This window comes from Mus musculus, chromosome 4 (assembly GCF_000001635.26).
Source record: "Mus musculus strain C57BL/6J chromosome 4, GRCm38.p6 C57BL/6J".
Lineage (NCBI taxonomy): Eukaryota > Metazoa > Chordata > Mammalia > Rodentia > Muridae > Mus > Mus musculus.
The window spans coordinates 138,816,763-138,843,754 of record NC_000070.6 but is presented as its reverse complement, the minus strand read 5'-3'; the positions used below and the strand labels follow the sequence as shown (position 1 = coordinate 138,843,754).

The window sequence follows — 26,992 nt, the reverse complement described above, 5'->3', positions numbered from 1 at the left end:
TTCTCCTAGAATTTGCTCTGTCCCAGGCTGGCCTTGATCTCAGAGATCTGCTTGCCTCACTCTTCTGGGATTAATGGTGCATTGAAGCTGTTCATGGTCACAGTTCCTTGGCTGCATCTAAGCTGTTCATGGTCACAGTTCCTCAGGATCCAGATCAAAAAGCCTGTGTCTTCCAGCTTCAAGATCTGGATCACAAGTGTGCCCTCCATTTTGGGATTGTAATTTATTCCATATTAAAATTCCAAACTATTCCTTGTTCAACTACAAACACAAACAATAAGCTTACTTGGGTGGGATCTTGCCCTGAGATCACCACTCTCTTAATCTCTTTTTTTTTTTTAAAGATTTATTTATTATTTTATGTAAATACACTGAAGCTGTCTTCACACACTCCAGAAGAGGGAGTCAGATCTCGTTACGGATGGTTGTGAGCCACCATGTGGTTGCTGGGATTTGAACTCTGGACCTTCGGAAGAACAGTCGGGTGCTCTTACCCACTGAGCCATCTCACCAGCCCCTCTCTTAATCTCTTTATCTCCTTAAATACGGGATTCAGCTCCATTTCACTTCCTGGTGTCCTTTTATTACTTGAACCATATATATATATATATTTTTATTTTTTTTCCTTTCCATTTTTTATTAGGTATTTAGCTCATTTACATTTCCAATGCTATACCAAAAGTCCCCCATACCCACCCACCCCCACTCCCCTACCTGCCCACTCCCCCTTTTTGGCCCTGGCGTTTCCCTGTTCTGGGGCATATAAAGTTTGCGTGTCCAATGGGCCTCTCTTTCCAGTGATGGCCGACTAGGCCATCTTTTGATATATATGCAGCTAGAGTCAAGAGCTCCGGGGTACTGGTTAGTTCATAATGTTGATCCACCTATAGGGTTGCAGATCCCTTTAGCTCCTTGGGTACTTTCTCTAGCTCCTCCATTGGGAGCCCTGTGATCCATCCATTAGCTAATGGATTGAACCATATATTTTATATTTTTCCTTTCTCAGCTTTCTCCTTTTCATTAAAACGTTCTTTATAAGACTAAATCAGAGAAAAAAGTCTCTGCTGGGCTTTTTTGAGACTTCCTTTGCCCATGCAATTAATATACATTTCTTTATCTTGGCCTCAGGTAGACTCTTCAGACAAGGGCAAAAAGCAGCCACATTCTTCACCAATATACCACAAAAACAGCCTCTAGGCCACATACTGAAGTTTTTCTCCAGTGAAATCTCTTGGGCCAGGTCCTCACAGTTCAAATCATTCACAGCAACAAAGTCTTCCATATTCCTATTTAGAATAGCCCATTAAGCCCCACTTAAAGCATTCTACTGCTTTCCAAATCCAGAGTCCCCAAATCCACATTCTTCCAAACAAAACCAGTCAGGCCTATCACAGCAATACCCTACTCCTGGTACCAACTTCTGTCTTAGGGTTTTACTCCTGTGAACAGACACCATGACCAAGGCAACTCTTCTAAGAACAATATTTAACTGGAGCTGGCTTACAGGTTCAGAGATTCAGTCCATTATCATCAAGGCAGAAGCGTGGCAGCATCCAGGCAGGCATGGTGTAGAAGGATTTGAAAGTTCTACGTTTTCATCTGAAGGCCGATAAGAGAAGACTGGCTTCCGGGCAGCTAGGTCAAGGGTATTAAAGCTCATGCCCACATTGACATGTGTCCTCTAAGAAGGCCACACTCACTCCAAGGCCACACCCACTCCAACAAGGCCACACCCACTCCAACAAGGCCACACTTCCTAGTAGTGCCACTCCCTGGGCCAAGCATATACAAGCCATCATACACCTTTACTTATTGAGTCATCTACCTGGCCTTTAAACACCTAGCTGGCCGATCGATCTTTAGCCCTCCCTGCCAGTGGTCTCCCCTCACAGCATGCCGCAACCTATCACTGGCCGGGGGAAGACACTGCCTCGGTTTGTTGCATTAAATTTTCCCTCCCATCCTGCATCCACCACTGAAGCCGCTCTCTATGTTTATTTAGATGCATGGTGCCTTGAAAAGGACTCAGTGTTTATGCAACTCTGTGTGTGCTTCTAAATTATACACAGGATCCTGCACCGTACGTCCCCTCCCACTTTTGTGCCGAGACTGAAAATTAGCAGAGACTCACAGCTCCTTTGCCAAAACCAGTCTGGCAGAGTGACAGCTGAGAGAGGAGCCTGGATCTGAGGGAGTGAGAAAAGAGCCTTTGCCAAGCCTTGTGGGAAGCTGGGGCAACCTGGACAGCAGGGTATAGCTGTGAGGAGCCGAGCTCGTGGGTGCTGGAGCAGGCAGAGAGCAGGGTCAGACAGTGGGCAGGGCGGAGGACACTGTTCTTTTTCCTTTCTTCTCTCTCATTATGTGGCCCAGGCTAGTCTCAAATTCAGGCTCCTCCTCAGCCTCTGGAGTGTAGGAATTACAGGTTCAAGCTGCTACGCCTAGCTAGGAGACTTTCTACACTGTATTTTCCTTCTGTTTGCTCCTTGATTCCGAGATAATTGGGCCCTGGAAGTGTGATGATGTCACCAGAGCCCTTTGGGTCAGAGGCTATGCTTTGGAAGCTCGGACAAGCCAGGCTCAGCCACCTGACCTCAACAGGCCAATTAAACAGAAGCAACAGAAACACAAAGAAAGACGTATTCAACATAGCTATGGTGGAAAGAGTAACACAGAGGTCTCATGAACCCCAAATTCATCTCCTTGACACGGCATACATAGGTCTTGACCTGAAGAGAGGCAAGAGGTAACTAATCGGCCTTGGCCAATGCGTGGTCCTACGTCACTCACCCATCTCCTCTGCTCTAACACCCCACAGTGTGGGCTGGCGAGCTGTCAAGCTGTCAGAGGTTGGAGTCTTCCTCTGGCTGGCACCAGGCTTTCGAATTTTTCTTCTCTCAGTGTGACACTCCTGTGGAGATTTCAAGTTCTTGGGACTGTTGTTGAAGGGCAGGGTTCAATGTCTTTCTAGGAAATAGATCTCCATTTCTGTCAGAGTCACAGCTATCCCGAATCACTATCTGGTGAGAAAGGGTGAAAACCAATGCAGGCAGTCTCCTGCCCTCAGAGTCCTTTCCTTCCTCTTCTCCAGTCCTTCTACCTACCGGGGGACACCCAGAATGGCAGGCCACACCTCAGGGTGAGGGTCGTAGCCAGTGCTGCCTCTTCAGGTGCTTGGTGACAAGGTGCTGAACAGAGTAGCTCCTTATGGTGGCAGCAAAGGGGATGGTGGAATGGGAGGTTTATCACTTTTCTGTCCCCTACCCAGAGTGACAGTCACCAGACGATAGGACATTTACCAGACAGCACAGAATGTCCAATTCAGTCCCGCCACATAAAAGAAAGTGTCAGCTGTACAAGGAAAGGGCAAGGATCCGCCAGAAAACCCATGAGTATAAACACTAATTATAAAGAACGTAGTTATTGACAGAGGCCAGCCTGCCGGGCATGAGAGAGCACGCCTGTAATTCCAGTGTAACGGAACTCAGCAGGTTCGCATCTCGGGGGCTGGCTTAGTTTCTTCTCAGTTTGCCATGACAAAACACCCGGACAGAAGCAACTGAGGAGAGATAGCATTTGTCCTGGCTCACAGTTCAAGGTAAGCCCGTGGTGGTGGGAAGTTGAGGTAGCAGGAAGGTGAGGTACCTGGTTGTTTGCAACCACAGAAGAGAGTAAAGACTGCTCCCCAGGCCTCCGTTCCTTTTCTCTTTTAACGACTTTAGGGCCCCTAGTCCAGGGCGTAGTGCCAACCACAACAGCGTGAATGGGACTCATGGCATCAATTCGTTGAGTCAAGATAATCTTCACAGACATGCCCAGAGGCCCTTCTGCCAGGCTGAGTCTAGACTCTATCTGGCTGATAGAGTGGGAATGACTCCCTACCCTGACCCCTGAGACAGGATATCTCTGTATAATCCTGGCTGTCCTGGAACTCACTCTGTAGACCAGGCTGGCCTCCAATTCAGAGATGCACCTGCCTCTGCCTCTTGAGTGCTGGGATTAAAAGTGTGGGCCACCGTGTCAGACTAACATTTTATTTATTTTTAACAGTTATACCTAGGCTTCTTCTGAAACCAGAGACAGTAGGCAAGCTACACCATTCACAGTTATCCTAGGGTCAAGGACAGACATAAAAAGTTAAACTGCTGGGCTTGTCACACGGGAAGCAACAGATGTTGTTTCTAGGTCCAACTTACATGCTTATGATCTTAAATATCTAGTAGAGAAATATGAATATTCCTGATGGCAAACCCAGGCAAAAATACATGCTTACAATTACCAGGCTGCCAATGCTTTCCATTTTACCAAAATATTTAAAGCTATCGTATTTATCAATAACTTGCTAAAGTCATGTGAGTTCAAAAGCTTGTATTAATTATTTTGATCCACATAGTCTCAATCTGAGTGAATGATTACATATCTATAAGCCAGTTAGAAGTGTATATCGGTATATAGGCCCATCATGTAACATGCATGTATGTAGACACACTTAAAAACATATGCAAAGATCTTATATCTGTGGTGAGGAAATGACTCTCTGTATAAGCCTGGAGATCTGAGTTTAGACCCTCAGCACCCAGCACCTCACTCAGCACCCAGCACCTCAGCACCCAGGAGGTAGTGGGTGTGTCTTAGTCAGGGCTTCTATTCCTGCACAAACATCACCACCAAGAAGCAGTTGGGGAGGAAAGGGTTTATTCCGCTTACACTTCCACACTGCTGTTCATCACCAAGGAAGTCAGGACTGGAACTCAAGCAGGTCAGAAGCAGGAACTGATGCATGTCTCTTAACTGGCTTGCTTCCCCTGGCTTGCTCAGCCTGCTCTCATGGCACCACCCACAAGGAGACCTCTGCACTTGATCACTAGTTGAGAAAATGCCTTACAGTTGGATCTTGTGGAGGCATTTCCCCAACTGAAGCTCCTTGCTCTGTGATAACTCCAGCTTGTGTCAAGTTGACACAAAATTAGCCAATACAATTGACCCCTTGTCAACTTGACACACAAACACATCACTAGGAAGCTTCAACCCTTAGTTCTTATTCATCCCCAAGATCTAAATAACTTTAAAAGTTCCACAGTCTTGACATATTAAAAGTTCAATCCCTTTAGAATATCCAGTATCTCTTAAAATTCAAAGTACTTTAAAATTCAAAGTCTCTTAACTGTGGGCTTCACTAAAAAAACTTCCTTCAAGAGGGAAAAATATCAGGGAAAAAACCAATCTCCAACCATCCAATGTCTGGGATCCAACTCACGATCTTCTGGGCTCCTCCAAGGGCTTGGGTCACTTCTCCAGCCATGCCCTTTGTAGCACACAGGTCTTCTACGCTCCTGCCGCCTGTATTCCACTGCTGCTGCTGTTCTTGGTAGTCATCTCATGGTGCTGGCATCTCCAAAATGCTGCTGTCTTCCACTGTAACTTGGCTTTAACAATAGCCTCTCATAGGCTCTCTTCATGGGGCCAAGTATCAACTTCTTTGCATGACCCCTTCAGTCCTGTGTCATCAATTGCAACTGAGGCTGCACCTTCACCAATGGCCTTCCATGGCCTCTCACAGTGCTGAGCCTCAGCTGCTCTGTGTGACCCCTTCATGCCTTCAAAACTAGTACCACCCTAGTACTAACTAACTAACTCTTACACATTACCAAGTCCAGTCATAAGCACAAGGTACAACCATGGCTATCTCTGGAACACAGCCTCTTTGTGCTTTCAGAAAACACTTCCCAGAAGATGTCACCTCAATGATGCTGGTCTCTTCTTAATCACCGCTAATTTCTTAGCTCCAGCTAACCAGCATCAATAGTCCCAGTAATGCAAAGGTTTCACTTTACTAGTTCTGGTATCTTGTTAACCACAGCTGATTCTTCAGTTCCAGCTAACCAGAACCACAGAATCTTCACAATCAAAGTAACAATGACCCTGAAAAGAGTCTTTAATTTTCCCTCTGAAATTTCACAAGCCAGGCCTCCATCTTCTGTACTGTTCTCAACATTATCTTCCAAGCTCCTACACAACATCCCACAGAGCTCTTAACATTGAATGGATCTTGTAGCTCAAAGTTCCACAGTCCTCCTCAAAACATGGTCAGGTTGTCACAGAAATACCCCACTTCTGGTACCAATTTATCTTAGTCAGGGTTTCTATTCCTGCACAAACATCATGACCAAGAAGCAAGTTGGGGAGGAAAGGGTTTATTCGGCTTACACTTCCATACTGCTGTTCATTACCAAGGAAGTCAGGACTGGAACTTAAGCAGGTCAGGAAGCAGGAGCTGATGCAGAGCCATGGAGGGATGTTCTTTACTGGCTTGTTTCCCCTGGCTTCTTGCTTAGCCTACTCTCTTATAGAACCAAGACTACCAGCCCAGAGATGGTCCCACCCACAAGAAGACTCCCCCTGCCTCCTTGATCACTAATTGAGAAAATGCCTTACAACTGGATCTTGTGGAGGCATTTCCCCAACTGAAACTCCTTTCTCTGTGATAACTCCAACTTGTGTCAAGTTGACACAAAATTAGCCAGTACAGGGTGCCAGTGCTGGGTAGTCAGAGACAGGAGGATTCTGTGAAAGTCTGACTAATAGAGCTTAAGTTTTCTGGCTTCTACATGTCCAGGCATGGGTCAGCGTGCCTGCACACACACACACACACACACACACACACACACACACACACACACACACACACACACACACACACACGCACAATTCTATTTCTCTCCATAGGTAGTCTTCTGACATTTGTGGACCAAACTTTAGGGTAAAGCCATTTCTAGAACAGGTAGTACTAAAGAACACCTCCTTTCTCAGGGTCTGCTCAGCCTTGAGTGAGTTTGGGGGTGAAGGCTCAGATGGCTCCATGTAAGCTAGCACCAGAGAAGATAACACACTGCCCAAACATCCTGAATTTAATGATGATGATGATGATGATGATGATGGTGGCGATGGTGCTGAAATTTAAAAATCATTGTATTACTGTTCGTATTATGATATATATGAGTGTGAGCACACAGGTGCCTGCCACTGCACACATGTGCAGGTCAGAGGACAGCTGTCTCCCCTTCCCACCATGGGAATCCCAGGGATCAAACTGGGGTAGGCAGGCTCATTTACTAAGATTTTTCTCTGAAACCTTTTTTGTCCTTTTGCTTGGACGGTTTTCTTGACTCGTCAGTTAAGGCAAGAAGCATTTTTGGGAGTTTCAAAGGTCCTTGGCAGTGCCTGTGGGGGTGTGGCACACGGAACTGCTTTCTCATGCCAGGTGAGGATCTCAGTATTACACAGGGCTCAGACTCCGGCATCAGGGTGATTTGAAAAGGCAGAACAGCTGCCTGGAGCTCGTAGGCTCAAGTCTCAGACCCCACGCTGTCAGTTCTGAGGAGGGACTCCAGGTGCCGGGTTGCCAAGGAGTCACTGTAAGTTGCAAAAATCACTATTTGGGGGTGAGAGGGAATAAACATCTACCCTTCTATTGGCCAAAATGTCTAAAACTCTTGTCTGGGGGTTGGCTTCTTTTATTTTTTTAAATTGCAGTTTGTCTTAATTCTAATATAAATGAAAAAATTAGCAGATTCAAAATAGACAGAAGGACACAACCGAGACAGACAACCGAAAGCATTTACTTGTTGGCCTGTACCTAGAATTGGGAGATCTCCCTGGTTTTTGATGGCTCTCTCCCAGGAAAAGAGAATCCTCTCTGAGCTGTTGGGGTATTTGAAGGATCAGCGCAAAGCCTCTGGGTTTGACACGTGTGCCTGCCTGCACAGGATTCTAGTTTTGCTCAATGGCCATGGCTCGGTCTGTCTTCTGGGTGAGGTCTGTGTTAGGTGTGTGAGCACAAAAATACCGTCTGTTTTCTTTAAGTGCAGTGTGGTGGTGGCGGCTTGACAGAAACCACTCCACTTTACTCTGATGCCTTCCGCATCCTGAGACAGGCCAGGAGGCTCGGGACTGGGGGGCAGGAGAGGGAGGTCTGTCTTTAAGAGGGATGGCAGCTGCAGGAAGCTTGATGTCTCGTCCCACTCTTGGTTCTCAAACAGGCCTTAGCCGGAGGCTCTGACAGGCACCACCGTTTGAATCTCCAATTGGTGGGTTCTGAGGTTCAGACCCAGCTAAACCGACCCAGAACCCTCATCTTCTGTAACCACGTGTATGTGTGTCTCTGTGTGTGCCCATGCGTACACACAAATGTATGCATATATGTGTGGAGGCCACAGATCAAGCTCGGGTGTCCTTTCTCAGGACGCCATCCCTGTACCTTGTCTATGGAGGCAGGATCTGTCACCGACCTCGACCTTGCTCATTCAGCCAGCCTGGCTGGCCACTGAGCCCCAGGGATCCACTTGCTTCATTTCTTCTTCGTTTACAACTAGAATTGTAAACAAGTGTGCACTTTTTGTACCTGGGTTCTGGGGGTTGAACATGGGACCTCACGTTTTCATGATAAATACTTTACGTATTGAACTGGCCTCTCCCCCCCCCCCGCCCCCTCCCCGGCCTCGAGGCCTGTACTTTTAGTACGCATACTTTATATTCGTCTCATTCCAAGTTATGAGAACACACACGCAGTTGTCTGATGAATTGCTTTACTTGTGAGGGCCTCCCAGGACTCTCTTAGGTACGAAGCAGGAAGTTGGATGCCAAGAGAAAGGTGGAAGTAGACAGATTCAAGGCAGTGGAGTGGTGGGGAAAGGTCAGCCTGACTCAGCAGACTTCTGTGTCTCATTCTGGGTGAAGACAGAAGGGCCCCCACCTTGCCTCTAGGGTGGGAGAGGGGTGTTTCCTTTATCACCGGGAAACTTGGTGGGGCTGGGAGAGGTGTGATGGGAGACGCGCATGTCCGGGTGTTTCAGGAGATGGCTCTTTTCAGCATTTGGGCTTCTTCCCTTTGCAAAACATGTTGGGGTAGAACTGGTACTTTAAACTGTAGGTTTTCTTGTTCCGGGCGAAACATTCAGCGGCGGCTTTATCGCACTGACACAGCCGTTTCTGACAGGAGTTCTGGTTTGCTAAAACCAGGGGAAAACGGACACGGAGCTGATGGTTATTATCTCCCGGCTGCTGCTCGTGGGGACCTGTCTCTTCTAAAACAAGCACTAGGGTTCCTGGGAAGGCCGAACCCCATCTGACCGTCTGCTAGGGACACACAGTGGCCACACATGGCGCTGCCAGAGGTTTGCCTCCTTCCCTAGCCACCTTCTTCTAGGTGTTTGTTTGTTTGTTTAGTGGCCAGGGTCTCTGTAGCTTAGGCTGCCTTTGACCTCTCTAAGTGGCTGAGGATGACCTTGAACCTGCCTCCACATGAGCGCTGGGATTCGGGTCATGCTAAATTTTGCCCATTTCATACACTGCAGAGGGCGGAACCCAGGCCCTCACCTATGCTAGGCTAGCAGCCAGCCAGCTGAGCTACATCTCTGGTCCTGCCTTCTTGCTCACAGGTCTGCTTGTGTAAGTGAGCCCGGCTGCAGAGGCCTCAGGATGGATGGGCGTACGGTCTGCCCTCTCTCTTTGCCTGAGGTTGGTCTTAAGGTAGCATGCTCTCTCCTGACTGAATTTCCAAGGGAAGGACACAACAGGGGCTTCTGGAAAGTGTTCGTTTTCCCCTCTCGAAAGAGTCTTAGAGAGAGAAAGCCACCCATCATTAGAGCCCTGGGTTCTTGGGAGTTTAATGCATCTTATAGAATAAGCACAGATGCTGACACTGTGCCAGAGCCCAGGAGCAGGACTGACCCTGTGCTGTAGAAGTTGCCCAGGCCTGGCAACATACTTTTGCGGATTCTCACCCATGTGTGAGCAAGGCTGCTTCCCACCCTGACTACTTTCTCCTGCAGGTAGCATGGCTCATTTGCCCCCCCCCCCCAACTCCTGTGGCCCAGGCACTCTGCAGCCAGGCTGACAAATGTGCTTCTTGCTGCTTTGCTAAGTAATAGATCCCCATTGCTGGAGTGCACGATGTCCAGAAAGTCCTGGCTTGACCGTGTCCCTTCATTGTCCCACTGCTCAGACTCATCCTCACCTGTCCATTGGGCAGCAGAGTGACTGACCCTGTCCTCTTTAATCTTTTGGCCACACTCTGCCCTGTTTGGGGGGTGGTTGTGTGTGCCCTGTTTTAGGGGATGTGTGTGCTTCACCGCCTAGGACTCAGCTTACACTCCACTGCTTGCAGGATCTACCTTAAGCATCAGGCTGGGCGAAGGCTTTTGCTGACTCCCTGTTGGGAGTCTTTGCCACCCTCTTCACCATTTGTTCTTGCTTCCTATTCAACTGTGAGGTTCTTACAGCAGGGATAAATTCCCTGCATGCACCAGCAAAGTTCCCAGCATGCATGCGTGTGCTCAACAACCTCGTGAAGGAAGCAGGCAGGCATCTCAGGGTCTTACCAGAACAGGTGATTTGGCCCCCTTGGTGGGAGTACTTGTATTTCAGTAACTTAGTACCACATCCACTTTTCTCCAGGCGCTTGTAGCAACAGTCATGAGTAACACAGCACCTGGATGGGGGACAGATCTTATAGAGGCTGCCTGGCATCCCAGCATTTCCTTTGACCTTTGTGATTCTGAGCAGAAACTCAAGAACTTAGGAGTGGTCCAGAGCAGAGCTCCCAATGTGCTGACCTCGGCTGGCTGGAAACCACTGGGACACTGAGGTAGTGGGTACCAGTTCCCTCCTAGTCCCACCCCAGCCAGAATGACAGAGCCATAGGAGAACTGGGGTGGCCTTACCGGTCTGTGGCATCCTTGGGGGAATCCTTTGCCACCCAGGCCACAGTGGCATCCATAGAAGGCATAGCTAAGCTCAGCTCTCTTTCCTGTCTTAAGCCAAATCATTTCCCCAAACTGCGCAATGTTCCCTTGGACCTGTATTGAGCCTGAAAGGAAATGGAGAAATGACCTGGTAAAGGGTGGTGAGCCCTGAGCCCCATCTCCACATGGCATCTCTCTGCTCCCTTCTCTCTCCACAAATGGCTTCTTCCTCCTCACACCGAGGAAGGGGCCAGGCTGACAGGAAGGAAAGCCAGGGGAGGAGTTCAGGGTCCACACTTACCAAAGGCCATGATCGAGGCTGCTAGCAGCAGGAGGACCTTCATGCTGTCAGCTCTGTGAAGGACAGGTACACACGGCTTGGGCATGTCCTCCCAGGACAGCTCAGCCTTTACTCCAGTCCTTGTTCAGCTGTCTGACTTAGCAGCCGCAGAGGCACATATGTGCACTTGCATGGGGGCTAGGTCACAGAGTGCACACAGAGTGGCTTCCGACTGTGCATTGCACACGTCACCCTTGTCCCTTCCTGGCTTCATGGAACGGTTCCTCATACAGGAATGATGTGACTCGTGCACTTCCGTCAGTCCTCCTGGGAGCCTGGACTCATTCCCCAGAATTGGGGGTTGAAGGCAACGTCTCCCCTCACTATATACTCCATCTGTGTCCTCCAGTTAGATTCAAGGCTTGGCAAGCCCACCCGTGGAGTCTGCTCCCGACAGTCTCCTCCCCAGCTCAAACTGCGCATTCTCTTTGCAAGCCGATTACATGCATGCACACACAATGCCTTTCTCTTCCAACACTACATGAATTACGTGGACACGCGCGTGCTGCCCTCCCATCCCTGTGACAATTACATCTATGTACACAGGATGCCTTTCTAACCCACTACTGATGGCATGTAAATACACATGCTCCCAAATTCTCCCCCAGCACCCTCATAAGCCCATACAACATACTTGTCCATGAATGCTGTCTTGTACATATTTACCTGATGGGGGCTCCCATCCACAGGCATGTCCATATGCACACACATACTCACACACACCTGCACAACCACTCAAATACATCCAAAGGGCAGGAGTTTCTGGGCATTTACCTCTTGGATGGTGGTATGGTTTCTTGTTCAAGGCCTTGTCTTGTTTTTCCTGAATTCCAACTGCCCTTAAATAGCTCTTCCCTCTGCAGGGATGGGGAGGTGGGTGTGGTCAAATAGTGGATTCACGGATGGGCATACCCAATGCCCTTTTTGTTCCCCAACAGCTGGCAGGGCAGCCCTGAGGGCTGGAAAAGCCTTCATACCAAGGGGTGCCGCCATCATAAATTTCAGCTGATTTTGAAACCTCTCCTGACTGGGGAACTTTCCATAAACCCATCTGGGTGTGACTACCGGACACCTCCCAGCAGTCACTTCTGAGAGCTTGCAAGGACTGTATAGAGTGTAGTGAATGGGTGTTTGAAGGTCTAGGATGTTTCTGTCTTCTGATACATCGGCAGCAGTCACTTCTGAGAGCTTGCAAGGACTGTATAGAGTGTAGTGAATGGGTGTTTGAAGGTCTAGGATGTTTCTGTCTTCTGATACACCATGACATTCAGGGATACGAAGGTTACATTGATTCTGTATGGCTTGTTCACCTCATCTGTCAATCATTCATTCATTGGGTCACAGAAGCTTTTGTGAAGTTTCAAGGCCATGCAGACTTCTTGGGAGGCGATAAGGATGAGTTCTTGGGACCCCCACTGTCCGCTCTAGCACGGGAAGGATTGGATGACGCAGTCTCTGTCAACCAAAGGGCCAGCGCCTCCATATTTCCTTCTTCTTCCTCTTCACTCTCTTCCTCTTTCCTTCCACGATTTCTTCTGCGTGTGTTTATATTTCTGTGGTTGTTCTTGTGTGTGCAGGTGTGTGTGCAGGTGTGTGCGTGTGTGTGCATGTGACATTCAGAAGACAACCTTGGATTTTTTTTGTTTGTTGGTTTTTTGTTGTTGTTGTTGTTTTTTGTTTTTGTTTTGTTTTGTTTTTTTGAGACCTGGAGTTCACAAAGTAAGCTAAGGTTACTGCCCAGCAACTCCTCGGGATCTGGTGATCTTGACTCCCGCTCCACTCCCACCCCCAGCATCTGGGTTACAAATGTGTGCTGTCACACCTGGCTTTTTTACATGGGTCCTGGGTACTGAACTCAAGTCCTTGGGACTGCAAGGCAAGCACTTTACCACGGAGCCACCTTACCAGTCCCATAGGAATTCTTAAATCTGGAAGAATCCATCAGCTTTTCTCCAGAACTGTGCTAGGGCAGACAAGGGCCTGCCCCGGCCTTTAGGGGATGGAGCTGAGGCAGAACACGGAGTTGGATGACGGCTAAAGTCTGAATGACCCCTGACCTTATACCTCTCTCCATCTGTATTTGGGGCTAGAAGCTGCCGGCTTCTGGAAAACTTAACAGTCTCTTGCTTATTCTGTGGCTGAAAACCCCTGGCTTCTTTTCTCTTCAGCTCTCTGTGCTCTAGTATGCGCTGTATCTTTATTTTATAACTCTCTGCTCCTTATTAAACACAGCGTTTTTACTCCTTTGACTCTCTGTGCTTTACTAAGCACTGGAAACTTAACTCTTCCTTACTGTTCTGTGCTTAAATAAGCACGAAAAATGTAACTATGCTTAAATAAGCGCTGGCCTCTTCCGCTGTACCTTCTTATTATTTGTGGTTAACTTAGTGCTAATTTCTGGTGACTTAACACATGCTGTTTAGCAGCAGGGGATTAAGTAAAAGGATTTATTGCTAGAGCTCTTTTCTCTGGTGAGTCAGCCAGGAGCCCCTCGCTGGCCAGGAAGAAGAAAAAAAAAAAAAGAAAAAAAGAAAGGAAAGGGAAGGAAAGAAGTCACTCGCACAGCCCCCACACACCTTGGATGAAGCAGAAACAGCTACACGCCTTTTTAAAATTGCTTTTGGTCCTTTACAGCTGTTAGAGACAAAGTTCTCTAGGTAAGAAGGAATTCCCTCATAGATAAAATGTTACACAAAAGGCGAGCTACAGAAGAAGCCTATCACCAAGTTCAAAGCAGTGCTTCATTCTGTAAGCTCATGGAAGTTCAAAGGAACCGTGTTTACACGGCCTGGCTTCATCATAGTGCACACCTGTGGCTCCATCCTGTGATCTGACCCAGAAAGGACATTTTTCCTTGATCACAAATGTGCCCCAAACCTATTTCTCTTCTTAATGTAATGGTGAAAGCTCACTGTATTCCTTATTATGCAGCCTTTACTTACCCTTCTGAGGAGTGGGCACATTCTGTTCTTGACTCTACCTTTATCACATCTTTCTGGCAAAACAACTAAAACCACCTCCTTAAATCTCTTTCTAAAATTATTTGAATCAAACCAGGAATTCTATAAAATCATTCCCTCATCTAAACAGCTTTAATTCATGAAAGTTCCTCTTTATGTCGAGCTGCAGAATATCTGCCCAATAGTATGGGCTGATGCCTAGGAATATTGGGCTCTGTGATAGTGGCAGGCAAGGCAGATCAGCAGTGGGAAGCAATCCTGAGACGAAGTCTTTTACGACCTTGCCTCTAAGAGCTCACCCATCATCATAAGACATGCAAAATGGTGGGCTGTTTCCGAAAAGGTCGCTTCAGCCTTTCCTAGATGGCTCCTGACAGAGCTTAATAGAGGGGGAAGTGTGTGACTGTAGGTTTGCCCCGACTGTCCCTAGTCCTTGCTTGTTTGGTGATAGGCCTACTAATGTGTCCTGTCTCCATGATGCTCTTATTCTCTTTCTTCAGGGATATAGTGACTCTGGCCTTAGGTCCTGAAGTAAACATCTCCTCCTGCCGCCCCCTGCCCCACCCTTCAACCCATGCTAAGAATTTGGCTTCCACAGCCTTAGGTAAACCATCCAACACGAATCTTGTAGACATTTCCATAGTAGAGGATGTGGGGTGCCCAAACACCCCACTTGTTCCTCACTTTCCAGCCTACGGCAGATGAGTATCATAGACGTGCTTCAGGCATGAGCATTGATTCGAAGGGTCAGTTCAAATGTTCACATCCAGGCAGGGACAAACACAAAGCAGATACAGCCCAAGCCCTTTCTAAGGTCCTCTTGGAAGATCATGAAGGTGGACGCCATGGCATGAAGGACAGCCATTCTGGAGCATTCTGCTAACCTCAGGGAACCTAGCATAAGTAAGAAGTGAAATAATTTTGTATAAAGCTATTGATAGGTGAGATTTTTATATTAAGTTATTGATAAGTAATCATTGCAACATCGTGTATTTTATACGGAGTCATTCAAGCAGATGTCCTGAAAAATTCAAACTTAGTTCATTTATTAAAATTAAGGTTTTCCAGCTGGGCAGTGGTGCCACACTCCTTTAATCCCAGCACTCATGAGGCAGAGGCAGATGGATCTCTGTGAATTTGAAGCCAGCGTGGTCTACAGAGTGCGTTCCAGGACAGCCAAGGCTACACAGAGAAACCCTGTCTCGGAAAACCAAGGTGGAGGGGTTGGGAGGTAGCAGATTCTTTTCTACTATGTTATTGGTTGAATGGTGTCCTCCTTTCATGACTTCACTTCCTAGTCAAGGCTTGGAGCCTTAGAATATGACCTTATTTGGAAATAGGGTAATTACAGACGCTAATAGTTATGATGACGTCATTAGGACCCTGACCCTATATTACTTGATGTCTTTACACAAAAGAGAAATGTGGGTTCAGAGAGGTGCTCACAGGGTGACATTTCTATTACCCAAGGAGTCCAAGATGACAGAAGGCATCCTGGACAGACTCTCAGCTCTCCTGAGGACCCAGCCAGCCACCCCAGGGGAGCCCCTCTTGTTTTTGTCTTGGAGCCTTGAACCAATCACTCTCTGCTACTTAAGGGTAGCAGGGAGAGGGTAGACTCAGCACTCCAGGACGTGTAGCCTGGGAGTTCCCTTCTCCACTTAGAGCCTTGCACTCAGGTAAGGCTGGTTTCTTGGCTTTGTCATCTCAGACAAGCCAGTACGGAACAGAGCTTACTAAAGGCCTTTTAATGCGTAGACCTCAAGCACAGAGCTGAACAGAGAGGTGTCCAGGGGAAGACTGAGATACCCCCCAGTAGGGGGTATGGGCTTCTCAAGGAACAGTCACTCCTTGGCCCTGTGGCTTTCAAATTTATTCAAGGCAAGTTGAGAGGCTAAAGAATTTCCTTTTATTAACAGGGTTGCAAGCTCACGAAAAGTGAATCTATGGGAGGTGTTGCCGGGAATAAGAAGTGATAAAAAAGAGACATCAAGGTTAATTTGCCTTTAATGCTTTCAGTTGAGATCTCCTTAGGGAAACGCCCGTCATCGATGCGGGCAGTTTTGGTGTTATCAGTAGTGTGTGGAGTTTCCTGGCACTGCCAGCCGGAAAGACAAACCGACCAGATCTCTGGATGAAAGGTTTTCGTCTCACATCTCCCCGGTGTTTGATCTCCCTATCTCACTAGACTACTCATTTTGGGGGAGCTTTGATGTTATTAGAAAGCCTCTGGACGCCATGGAAAACCATGGTTGCAAAGGCGGTTTTCCCAGGGCGAGGCTTATCCATTGTACTCTGGATTGGCTGATCTCTGTATTTCCCCCAATGTGGGAAACTGGACTATAGTTGGCGATAGAGGGGGAAACCACAGTGACGTAATTAAGCCTCCACAGCTGCCTCAGAGCCCCTGCATGCCTCTCGCCCGGCCCAGGGTCCTCCCCTGAGCAGCTGGTGTGAAGCCTATGTCAAGATTCAGGAAGACCTCGTCCGGCTCAGAGCTTTCATCCCCTCTGGTCCAGCCTCTCAGACTCTGGGATGCTTACTTCGAAGAAGCTACCCCCCCCCCCGTGCCCACCCCCAACATCCTGGTGGCTCCACTGGATCCAGGTCTTAAGATTGCATCAATTCTAAGGATGTCCCCAGACAGGATTTTTTCATTTCTTTAGGAATTTTTTTTCTCTTAAAGCTCTGGCCACCTGGTTGCGTTCCTTCCACTGACGTCTAATCGTCTTGAAAGTCATTGACCAGGACAAGATGTCTGCTCACACGGGAATCGTGTGCTGGTTGAAGGTGCGGAAGACCTAAATGTGTTCTCTGATGAACATCTTCAACCCCAGCCAGATGCAGCCGTAACTTTAAAAGGTCATAGAGGCATCACGTGGGATTCATCTCCCAGGATACCAGGGTGCACCCGTATTTGCAGTTATTGTGTACCGCCAGCGAAGCCAAAGCCATTTGACCATCTCAACAGAAGTAAAATAGGCACTTCATGAGATACAATCTATTTTCATGATTAAAAAATGTCATAAATTAGATATAAGAGAAGAATGTCCCTCAAAATCTTAAAGACTACGTCCAGAAAACCCTTAGCCAATGCCCTGACCATGGGAAGCTGCGCCATTTCTAAGACAAGGCAACCGTTTGCCACTCATAATGAGGCAGAAAAGAAAGAAGACTGAGGCACAGGAAGAGGGAAAGGAAAGCCTTCATCCCAAGCTCTGGCTGGTTTGACTTTGCTGCTGGCGGAGGCAGGAAACTCCACACACCGCTGACAGTGCCAGAATTGCTGGCGTTTTCCTTAACACACGGGGTGCGGGTGAGAATGAAAGAGAATAAGCAAACTTAGTAAACCACGCCTACGCGGGTCTCAGGTGGCTTCAAGGCCCAACATTTGGCACTTCTTGTTCCTGACAACACCCCTCATAAATCCACTTTACAGCTTTTTCCGGAAAAGCAAACTCTTTAACCTTTCAACTTGCCACGAATGACATTATTTGAGCAGTAGGAACAGAAAGCCACGGGTTTGTATATTCAGCCTCTACTGAGAAAATAAGTGCCTTGCCTGTCCTTCGAGAAGTCCACACCTAGACTTGGGTCTGTCTCACTGTCCCCTGGGCACCTCTCTGTCCATAAAATCTATGTCCAAAATCCCTTTGAATGAACTCCAACTCTACGTTATCCTGAAACTCTTTTCCATCGTGTGTGTGTCCAGGGATAGGATTTTACTTGAGTGGAAGTGAAGGCGGGGAGGGAATACCGCCGGCCGAAGGCAGCCACATGGAACCACTTGTTATGGTGATGTATGCTTTAGGGTGACAGAAGATAAAAGGCCTTGCTCTGCCAGCTGCAGCTGGCTAAGCTAAGCTGCTGTTCCCAGAACATAGACACTAGAGATAAGATAAGCAATAATGTGAAACACACACACACCACACACACACACACACACACACACACACACACACACACACAGAGAGAGAGAGAGAGAGAGAGAGAGAGAGAGAGAGAGAGAGAGAGAGAGAGAGAGAAAGAGAGAGAATTAAACTATTAAGGATTCAGATAACCCCCCTTCAGGGCACAGCATCTTGGTTTTAGTGAATTAGTTTATTTTTCTATGACCTCAGATATTTCTAAAGCAATTAAGTTATATTAATTGTAAGAGTAGCTGCTGAGTTGAGTTTAGTGCTGAGGACCAAACCCCTGGCCTTGAACATGCTAGGCGAGCACCCTCCTGCTGGACTAGAGCGTCAGCCATTTAGCTGGTACTTTCTGTGTACGACTGAAAATAAGTTTCTCTCTCTCTCTCTCTCTCTCTCTTTCTTTCTTTCTTTCTTTCTTTCTTTCTTTCTTTCTTTCTTTCTTTCTTTTTTCTTTTGTATTCTTCTCTCATACATTACAGCCTGATTGCAGCTCCCCTTCTTCTATTCCCCCCAGTTCCTCTCTCCCCCATATCTCCTACCTACCCCCAACCACCCCCCCTAAAAAAAAACAAAACAAAACAAGAAGAACAGGTCTCCCAGGGACACCCGCCTAACATGGTCTAACAAGATGCAATAAGACTGGACACAAACCCTCGTATCAAGGCTGGACGAAGCAACCCAGTAGGAGGAAAAGGGCTCCAAAGGCAAGCAAAAGAGTCAGAGGCATCCCTCCCCACACTGTCCCACAGGAACACTAAACTATTCAACCATCAGGTATATGCAGAGGACCTAGCTTAAACCCATACAGGGTCCGTAGTTGTCACTTTGGTCTTTGTGAGTCTCTATGAACCCTACTTGGTTGATTCTGTGGGCCATGTTCTTGTGTGTGCTTGACCTCCCTCTGGCTCCTACATTCCTTCATCCCCTTCTTCCAAGAGGTTCCCCTGGCTCCACCTAGTGTTTGGCTGTGTCCACTGCCGCCTTCTTTTGAAAAAAAGTTTTATTTATTTATTTTATGTATATGAGTACACTGTAGCTGTACAGATGGTTGTGAGCCATCATGTGGTTGCTGGGAATTGAACTCAGGACTTCTGCTTACTCAGGCCCAAAGATTTAATTATTATTATATGTAAGTACACTGTAGCTGTCTTTTTTTTAAAAAAAATATTTATTATTATTATCGAAAAAAATATTTATTATTATTATTACTCGGGCCCAAAGATTTAATTATTATTATATGTAAGTACACTGTAGCTGTCTTCAGATGCACCAGAAGAGGACGTCAGATCTCATTATGGGTAGTTGTGAGCCACCATGTGGTTACTGGGATTTGAACTCAGGATCTTTGGAAGTGTAGTCAGTGCTCTTACCCACTGAGCCATTTCACCAGCCCAAATTACAGCTTTCCCCTTGGTGTATCCTGTTCTTTATATACAGTGTTCTACCTGCACAGGCCAGAAGAGGGCACCAGAACTCCTTATAGGTGGTTAGAAGCCACCATGGGGTTGCTGGGAATTGAACTCAGGACCTCTGGAAGAGCAGTCAGTGCTCTTAACCTCTAAGCCATCTCTCCAACCCACTGCCTTCTTTAAGTTGCTATCTCTTCTCAGTACACCACAGGCCGGGAACAGGCCTTTATCAGTATGTCTTTTAAGGGACAGTTACAACCCAAAACCATCATGCCAGCTCACTAACCTCTTCCACTACCGACGGAATTTTCTAGAATGCTTGGTCTTTTCAAGAGTGTTAAGAATATCTGCATTGTCAGAGTCTCACAACTTAATATGCTGTGAAGTCCTTCTGGCCCTGACAGTTTGGGATTTCCATTGTTTGAAGTTCTAGATTTTGTTTTCTATTTTGGTGGCGACTGCTTCTGGAATTTTGATGGAGATTGCACTGAGAGCTCTCGTCAGGCTAAGCCTGGAGTTTCTTTGGCTGTTTTCTTTCTCCTGAATGACCTGTGCATCGATGAAAGCAGGGCAGCTGCTTTCTTATACAACCCAGGACCACTTGCTCAGGGATGACACCGCCCACAGTGGGCTATGGTTCTCTCACATGGACCATTCATCATGAAAATGCTCCCATAGCCTTTCTCACAGGCCAGGCTGATGGAGGCAATGTGTCAGCTGAGATCCCCTCTTCCCAGTTATGTCATAAGCCAGAGTAAGGCTTTGTGATTCCCTTCTGAGCCTCATCTGCTACAGCAGGGAAAGCTTTGTGGTTTTCTCATGGGTCTGGGGACTTTATTCACTAAGAGCGTCCTCCACTCCTTACAGAGCTTGCAGCCAGGCCCCAGTGACCTGAGTTCAAGCCCAAGGATGGTGAAAGGAGAGAACCAACTCCAAGTTGTTCTTTGACTTCCACACGTGTGCCATGATACCCAACACACACACACACACACACACACACACACACACACACACACACACACAGAATAAATAAATAAATAAATAAAATTCAAAAGTTAAAAGAGAATTATCTAAGGCTGGACACGATTTTCTTAGGCTGAAGTCTCTATGACTAAAGAGGGGAATGAAGAAAACCAGCCGAGTCGTTGCCGTGCTCCTATCTCTGGCTCTTGGTCTTCTGAGGTTTGAGTAGACAGCATCAGATCCCCGTGGCATAGAGCTTCCTCCCCACTTTCCTTGCCATAATGGACTGTATGCCCTCATACCAGGAGCCAAAATAAAGCCTTCACCCCCCTATGTTGCTCTCATTGGTATTTGGTCACAGCACTGAGAACTGTAATTGCTACAGTTATTGCCAAAATTGCTACAGTTCCTGCCACTAGGAGTATATAAGCTTGGCTGGTACACTGGTTAGTTTGTGTCAAAGTGATTCACCTGTGAAGAGAGAATGTCAACGGAAGCAATTGCCTTCCTCGGATTGGCCCTGAGCATATTTGCAGGATATTTTCTTGATTAATGATTGACATGGGAGGTTGGGATGGGGGTGGGGGGGGAATTGATGGTGACGCCCTGGACAGGTGGGCTAGGTAATAGAAGAAAGTGAGGTGACCGAGCCATGATAATAAGCTAGTCTGCAGCACTCCTCCATAGCCTCTGCTTCAGTTCCTGCCTCTGGGTTCCTGCCCTGAGTTCCTGCCTTCCATTTCCCTCCATGACGGACTATAAACAGTGAATTAAAAGAAACACGTTCCTTCCCAAGCTGCTCTTTGGTCATGGGGTTCATATCACAGCATCAGGTCCCCTGAGAGACATCGGGAGGATATTATTGCTTGACTCTGACCCATCTCCCACAGGCTCATGCATTTGGATGCTCGGTCTCTAGGCAGTGGTGCTGTTAGGCAGAGTTTGTGGAGCTTTGGGGATTTAGCAACCTAGTTAAAAGGAGTCTCTGAGGGTGGCCTTGAAACTGCTGCCAGTTTCTGGTTCTTGTCTGAGCTTTTTGCTTCCTCATTCACAGAGACCCAGGAAGCCTCTGAGGCTCATGCTTGTCTCCATGAAGCTGCTCGGACGTGCCTCTCCCTCCATGATGGGCTAAGTTAGTTCTGCCAGGTACTTTATCACAGAACTAAGAGACTGGATAGCTAGGTTGAAAACACACAGGTCCCCAACCTTGGCTTATGTGATAGTCTTACTAAAAATCGGTTAGCACCATTTTTGTGAGGTACCAGACAAATCCACACTGAGGGATTGCTGAACAAATGCTCTGGCTTCAAACATCAGTATCCTATACAGAACCAAGGAGGAGCTCCAGGCTATGGGGGTAACAAGTCACACCAACTGCATGAATGCCTAGAGCTTGATTGCAGAGGCGAAGAGACTCCGAGCCCAGAACTGGTGCTGCTTATATAGGCCTAGGAGAGGCATGTCTCACACCCGGATTGGTTATGCACTACGCCTCATTTGCATGTTCCTCATCCGATTGGCTACTCTCTCTCTCTCTGTACCTCACAGAGCCTCATTATCATACCTCATTTGCATGTCTCACATCTGATTGGTTATACTCTCAAAGCCTCATTATCATGCCCGGGCCAGGCAGTGTCTTTGCAAAAAACTTTACTGCATATGTACACATTGGTTGTTTGTCCAAACTTATGCGTGGTGGCCAGCAGTAGTCAGTGCCACTCTGCAACGGCACATGTGGCTTCCTACACCCCCCAAAGAAAATAAAAATATAAATAAATAAAATAAAACAAAAATGAATAAAAAAAAACCCATCTTCTTGTGGAAACTGCAGTGTCTCCCACAGTTTACTCTTTTGTCCACACATCTTTTTTTTTTTAAATTAAATTTATTTATTTTATGTCTATGAGTACACTGTAGCTGTCTTCAAACACACCAGAAGAGGGCATCAGATCCCATTACAGATGGTTGTGAGCCACCATGTGGTTACTGGGAATTGAACTCAGGACCTCTGGAAGAGCAGTCAGTGCTCTTAACCGCTGAGCCATCTCTCCAGCCCTTGTCCACACATCTTTACCTGCAAATGTTCATTGCAATGAGACACTGGTCTGGTTGAGGCCTCTGGCTTTTGTTACACTATCAATACTGCAACCTCACTGGGACTCCTCAGAGATATCCTGTTGTTACCTGTTGTCATGGAGATCCTGCAGCTTTGGATCTGCAGGACCCGCCCCTTCACATGCTCCAGCAGTCTATTGATGGTGTAGATGTTGGGATGGGCCAACTCAGAGCCCTGGATGTGGGCCTGGGTGGTAGCTGAGTTGGTCAGTCCACCAGCTCTCCTGCACCCACACCACCAGGGCAAACTCTCTGCCCCAGTAATTCACCCAATTCTACAGCCAGCAAAGGGCTGGGCCAGCTCTTCCACTCTCATAACCTTGGCCGGTTCACCGTTGCCCACAACATCAGGTCCAGTTCTACTGTACTGCCCAAGCAAGGTGCAGGGCCTGCTCTCCAGAGTGCTGCAGCCAGTGAGGGGCAAGACTAACTCTGCACAGCCCTTGGACATCAACATGGTCCCAGGTCTCAGTCCAGATCAGGGACATCCGCATGGCCTTTGGTAGTAATATGAGCCACAGACATTGACACAGACCCCTGCAGCTGCAAGGCCATAGACCCAGACTTGGTGCTCAGTAGCAGTGCTCACGGAGTGGGACTTCACCATGGCCTCGTGTGGCAGGGTAGACCACTCACATCAGGTTGTTCCTCACCACCCTCACATCTCCAGTTCCCCCTTTCTTCATAGAGCTCAAACTGTTCACCTTCCTTCTCTCTCCCATCTCTCCGCCACTTGCACATCACAGTGGCTCCCACTGTGGTTGGGCCATGCGGTGCTCAGGCCTGTGGGTATCTTTCCTAGTGTTAAATTTCTTCATGGCCAGGGCTAGAGAGATGGCTCAGCGGTCAAGAGCACTGGAGGCTCCTCCTAAAGGACCTGGGGTTCAATTCTCAGCACCCACACGGCAGCTCACAACTGTCTGTAGTTCCAGTACCCCTAGTTCCAGTTCCCCATTGCTGGGGAATCTGACACCCTCCCATACACATACCAGCAGGCAGAACACCAATGCACATAAAATAAGAATAAATAAGTAAAAAAAAATTTCACGGTCCTAAGTTTGCTTGTTTGTGTAAAATACTATCTTCTCATTGGAGGAGAAACTGGGGATGACTTATGGGTAAGTTTCTTCAGTTTGCCCTCAGATGAGGGAGAGAGAGACAGACAGACAGAGACAGAGACAGAGACACACACAGGGAGACAGAGACAGAGAAAGAACAGCAAATTATTAGGAATTGAGGATTTATGGATAAGTCTTATAACTTTAAGCAGAATTCAAAAATTTCAAAATGATATTTTGGGAGACCCGTGACCGCTTGATCGTGGAGTACCTCTGCTCATTTTCTTCTTCCTTTCTTCCTCCCTCGCTCCCTCTCTATTTCCTTCATCTTTCCCTCTCCTTCCCTCCCTCCCTCCCTCCTTCCCTCACCCCCTCCCTTCCTTGTTGCAGTTCTGGCTGGGCGAGGGGTGTCTGTCAGCTCCCCCTGTTGCTCTAACCTTAATTTCCAGACCCTTGGGCGATGTCTTTGGTGATGCACTGGCTCAGACCCAGCTTCCCGGATTGAACACTGGGTCCCCTAGGGTCCTCACCTTCGCCTTGTGAATCTGACCCTCCACCCCCCTCCCTCCCCGCCCCCCCGCAGGCAAAGACTCACACAGAAGCATTCCCTTGTAATTCAGAAAAAAACCTCGGAAAATTGAAACCCATGCCTCTGCTCTCCAAGCTCCGATCTAGCAACCCTCCCGAGACACTTGGCCTCCCCAGTGGCTTCAGCTGGACCCACTTCTCCTCCACCGTCCTGGGCCATCCCTACCACGGGCTCTGTGTTCGTGCTCCTGGCCGGGACAACACTTTGGCACCTGGGTCCTCAGACAGTCAAGACACTTAGCCTCTCAGATAATTAAGAAGGTTCCAATGCAGGCCCCACGGGGGTTAGTCAGGGCTAAGGGATTATCGAAGGCTTCTGAAGTGGATAAGGCTGTGACCTGGATAACTTGCCTCTCTTCCCCTGCCCTCCCCACTGGAATGCGCTGGGTGGCTGCCCAGGGCCCTGCTGCAGAGGGGCCTGTGCTGTGCCAGCCTCTGCTTTTGCTGGACTTTCTGCCACCATGAAGGCTGCTGGGGGCTGAGCGGGATGCTTGCTGGCCAGAGTTCATTGCGTGCTCCCATGATCAGAGTCTGTCCTCCTGTGTTGCAGCTTGTAGACCCTGATGCTTGTGCTGCCGGCCATAAACGCAGGGATCCAGACTCTGTCTACTGAGGCTGCTCCTAGGAACGGGCCCTGGGAACAGGCGCTGAGACCAGGCTACAAAGGTCAGTGACTGGGAGGGAAGATCCCAAAATGGAGGGGCAGTGGGCTGGAGAGAGAGCATCTGGGCAGGTGGAGTCTGGAGAACCCGAGAGGGGTTTGGGGAGCAGTGGGCACAGCTTCTGACAGAGGAATCTTCTAGGGTCTCAGGATCCCTTATAAGCCGTTTGTCAGACCAGGGCTAGGGTAGTTCCTGAGAGCAGTCATGTCTAAAGTAAGGGTACTCAGTATGGCCATTCCTAAAATGAACTAAGGCAGGACAGGGTTATAAATGGGGTGGATTGTGACTCCTGCTTACAGCCATCTGAAGGCTAGCCCAACTTTCTCATGTTTATTATGTACATGTTTGTGTGGTATATATACACATGTGTACAGGTACACATGTGCATGTATGTGTATGCATGTGGAGGCCATTTTGCTTCTCCAACTCATTTTTTGAGGCAAGGGGCTCTCGCTGAACCCGGAGCTCATGATTGAACACACTGGCCATCTACTTGCCTCCCCAGTGCTGGGATGGCAGCCACACACCCTGTACCTGAGATCTTGTTTTATTTACATGGGTTCTGGGGAGCAAGCTTAGGTCTATACCCTTGGCATGCTTGTATAGATGGATAAGCCATCTCTTCAACCCTGGATTTTTTTTTTTTAAATCCAAACCACAAGTGAACATTCCCCTTTGGGGAAAAGATGGGGAAAAGAGTTGGGCAAAGAGTTCATTCACATCTAATTAACCCCTCCCTCCCTAACTCCTGCATGCCAGCCACCTAGGGCACAAACCAAACAATCTAGAAAAGGGCGCCATGCCATTGCCAGCCCATACAAGGGGAGCTTTCTCCTCCCTCCAGCGCCCTTCCAATGTCTCCCTCCATTCCCTGAACAGTCCGATCTGGAAGGTTATTTGGCCTTGACCAAGGTTCAGCTCAGAGCTGAAGTACCCTGTGACCCTGAGGAGCCAGTTCTGATCTGCAAGGGACAATACCGCTAAGGGAGAAGTGACCAGCTCGCCACAGGCCTTCACTGTGGTGGTGATTTGAGTCAGGCAACGCTCCAGACCAGAAGTGGATGCCCCACCCACTCAAGGACAGGCTGTACTTATAGCCAGAGGAAAGGAAGTGGGGTGGGAAAGCCAGGGAGGGGCAGCCTGATTGGCCACAACTCACCGAGCTGTGAGCATCCGGTCAGAACAGTAGGGAGTTTGTCATGGCCCAAGTTCTGGATCTTAAAAACAAACTGAACCAGCCAACCAAACCAAATCCCCAAGCCTTCAGCCCAGATATTCACATAGGCAAGGACTTTGGACTTCTTGCGTTGAGAATATCTTTTAATTTTTCCACTACCACACTACCATGGATTCATTGTACAGAATGGTGAATTTCATAATAACACACTAATTTTTTTATTACCTTATTTATTTTTGTGGAGTGTGGAGACTTTCCCAAGCTACTGTGTGTGTGTGTGTGTGTGTGTGTGTGTGTGTGTGTGTGTATCTGAGGACAACATGTGGGAGTCAATACTCTCCTACCACCATGTGGGTCATGAGGATTGAACTCAGGGCCTCAGGTTTGGTTGCAAGCACCTTCACCCACTGAGCCATCTTGCCATAATGTCTCACTATGACATTCTTACAGATGTCACATACTCTGTACGTATTCACCACCCAGTAGCTGTTCTTGTCTCTCTTCCTTCCTCTCCTGGTCCTTTATCTGGTCTCAAACAGTCCCCCTTCCTGTTTCATGCAATATAGATAACTATAGATAAATGCTGATTGATAGATAGATGGATAAATAGATCCCACGTACAATAGAAAATGTCCTATTTATCTTTGTGTTCCTGTCATTTTCACTTAACTTGGTTATTTCCAAGTCAGTCAACTTTCCTGCAGACAATGCAATGTTCTTCTTTATGGCCGAATATCTCGGCATTGTGCGTATCTGCCATTCTTCTGTTGGTGGGCCTCTAGCTGGGCCCCATTACTTGTTGGGTGAGCTACTATTCTTTGAGGATAGATTTTTATTTATGTGTCAAAGTTTAGTCTACTGCTTACAGAGAAGACCTTGATCCAAATTTTATGGGGGCGGCATTGGACAAAACCTTTGGTTTAACAACATGGGGGCGCGTATCACAGCATAAGCTAATGAGGTTCCAGGGCACCTGGAGTCAGAGGCTTTGAAGTGAAGGCTGAGGCGGATTCACAGGAAGGCGTTTGGCTAAGGAAGACCTGGCTTGCTTGTTTGTTCAGCTT

At 47.8% G+C, this 26,992-nt stretch overlaps 1 protein-coding gene and 2 pseudogenes across 6 annotated transcripts in view; 2 read left to right on the top strand and 1 right to left on the bottom strand.

The window, feature by feature from the left end:
* The window catches only part of Pla2g5 (phospholipase A2, group V), a 64,316-nt gene that overhangs the window by 19,808 nt on the left and 17,516 nt on the right, over positions 1–26,992 (top strand). For 2 of the 5 annotated variants that reach the window (NM_001122954.1, XM_030253319.1), the window contains exon 2: positions 24,640–24,755. The gene's annotated coding sequence lies outside the window, so the exon portion shown is untranslated. Of the gene's footprint in view, positions 1–7,267; positions 7,413–21,382; positions 21,475–24,497; positions 24,756–26,992 lie in introns of those variants that run through there. The other 3 variants (XM_017320043.1, XM_017320044.1, NM_011110.4) reach the window with 3 other exon arrangements.
* Pla2g2a (phospholipase A2, group IIA (platelets, synovial fluid)) lies at positions 8,566–11,898 on the bottom strand (annotated as a pseudogene). The gene is made up of 5 exons (NR_002926.3): positions 11,854–11,898; positions 11,041–11,093; positions 10,719–10,864; positions 10,377–10,486; positions 8,566–9,005 (listed from the first exon to the last, which is right to left on the bottom strand). The product of NR_002926.3 is annotated as a phospholipase A2, group IIA (platelets, synovial fluid), transcript variant 1, non-coding (transcript).
* On the top strand, positions 16,279–16,379 carry Gm25280 (annotated as a pseudogene).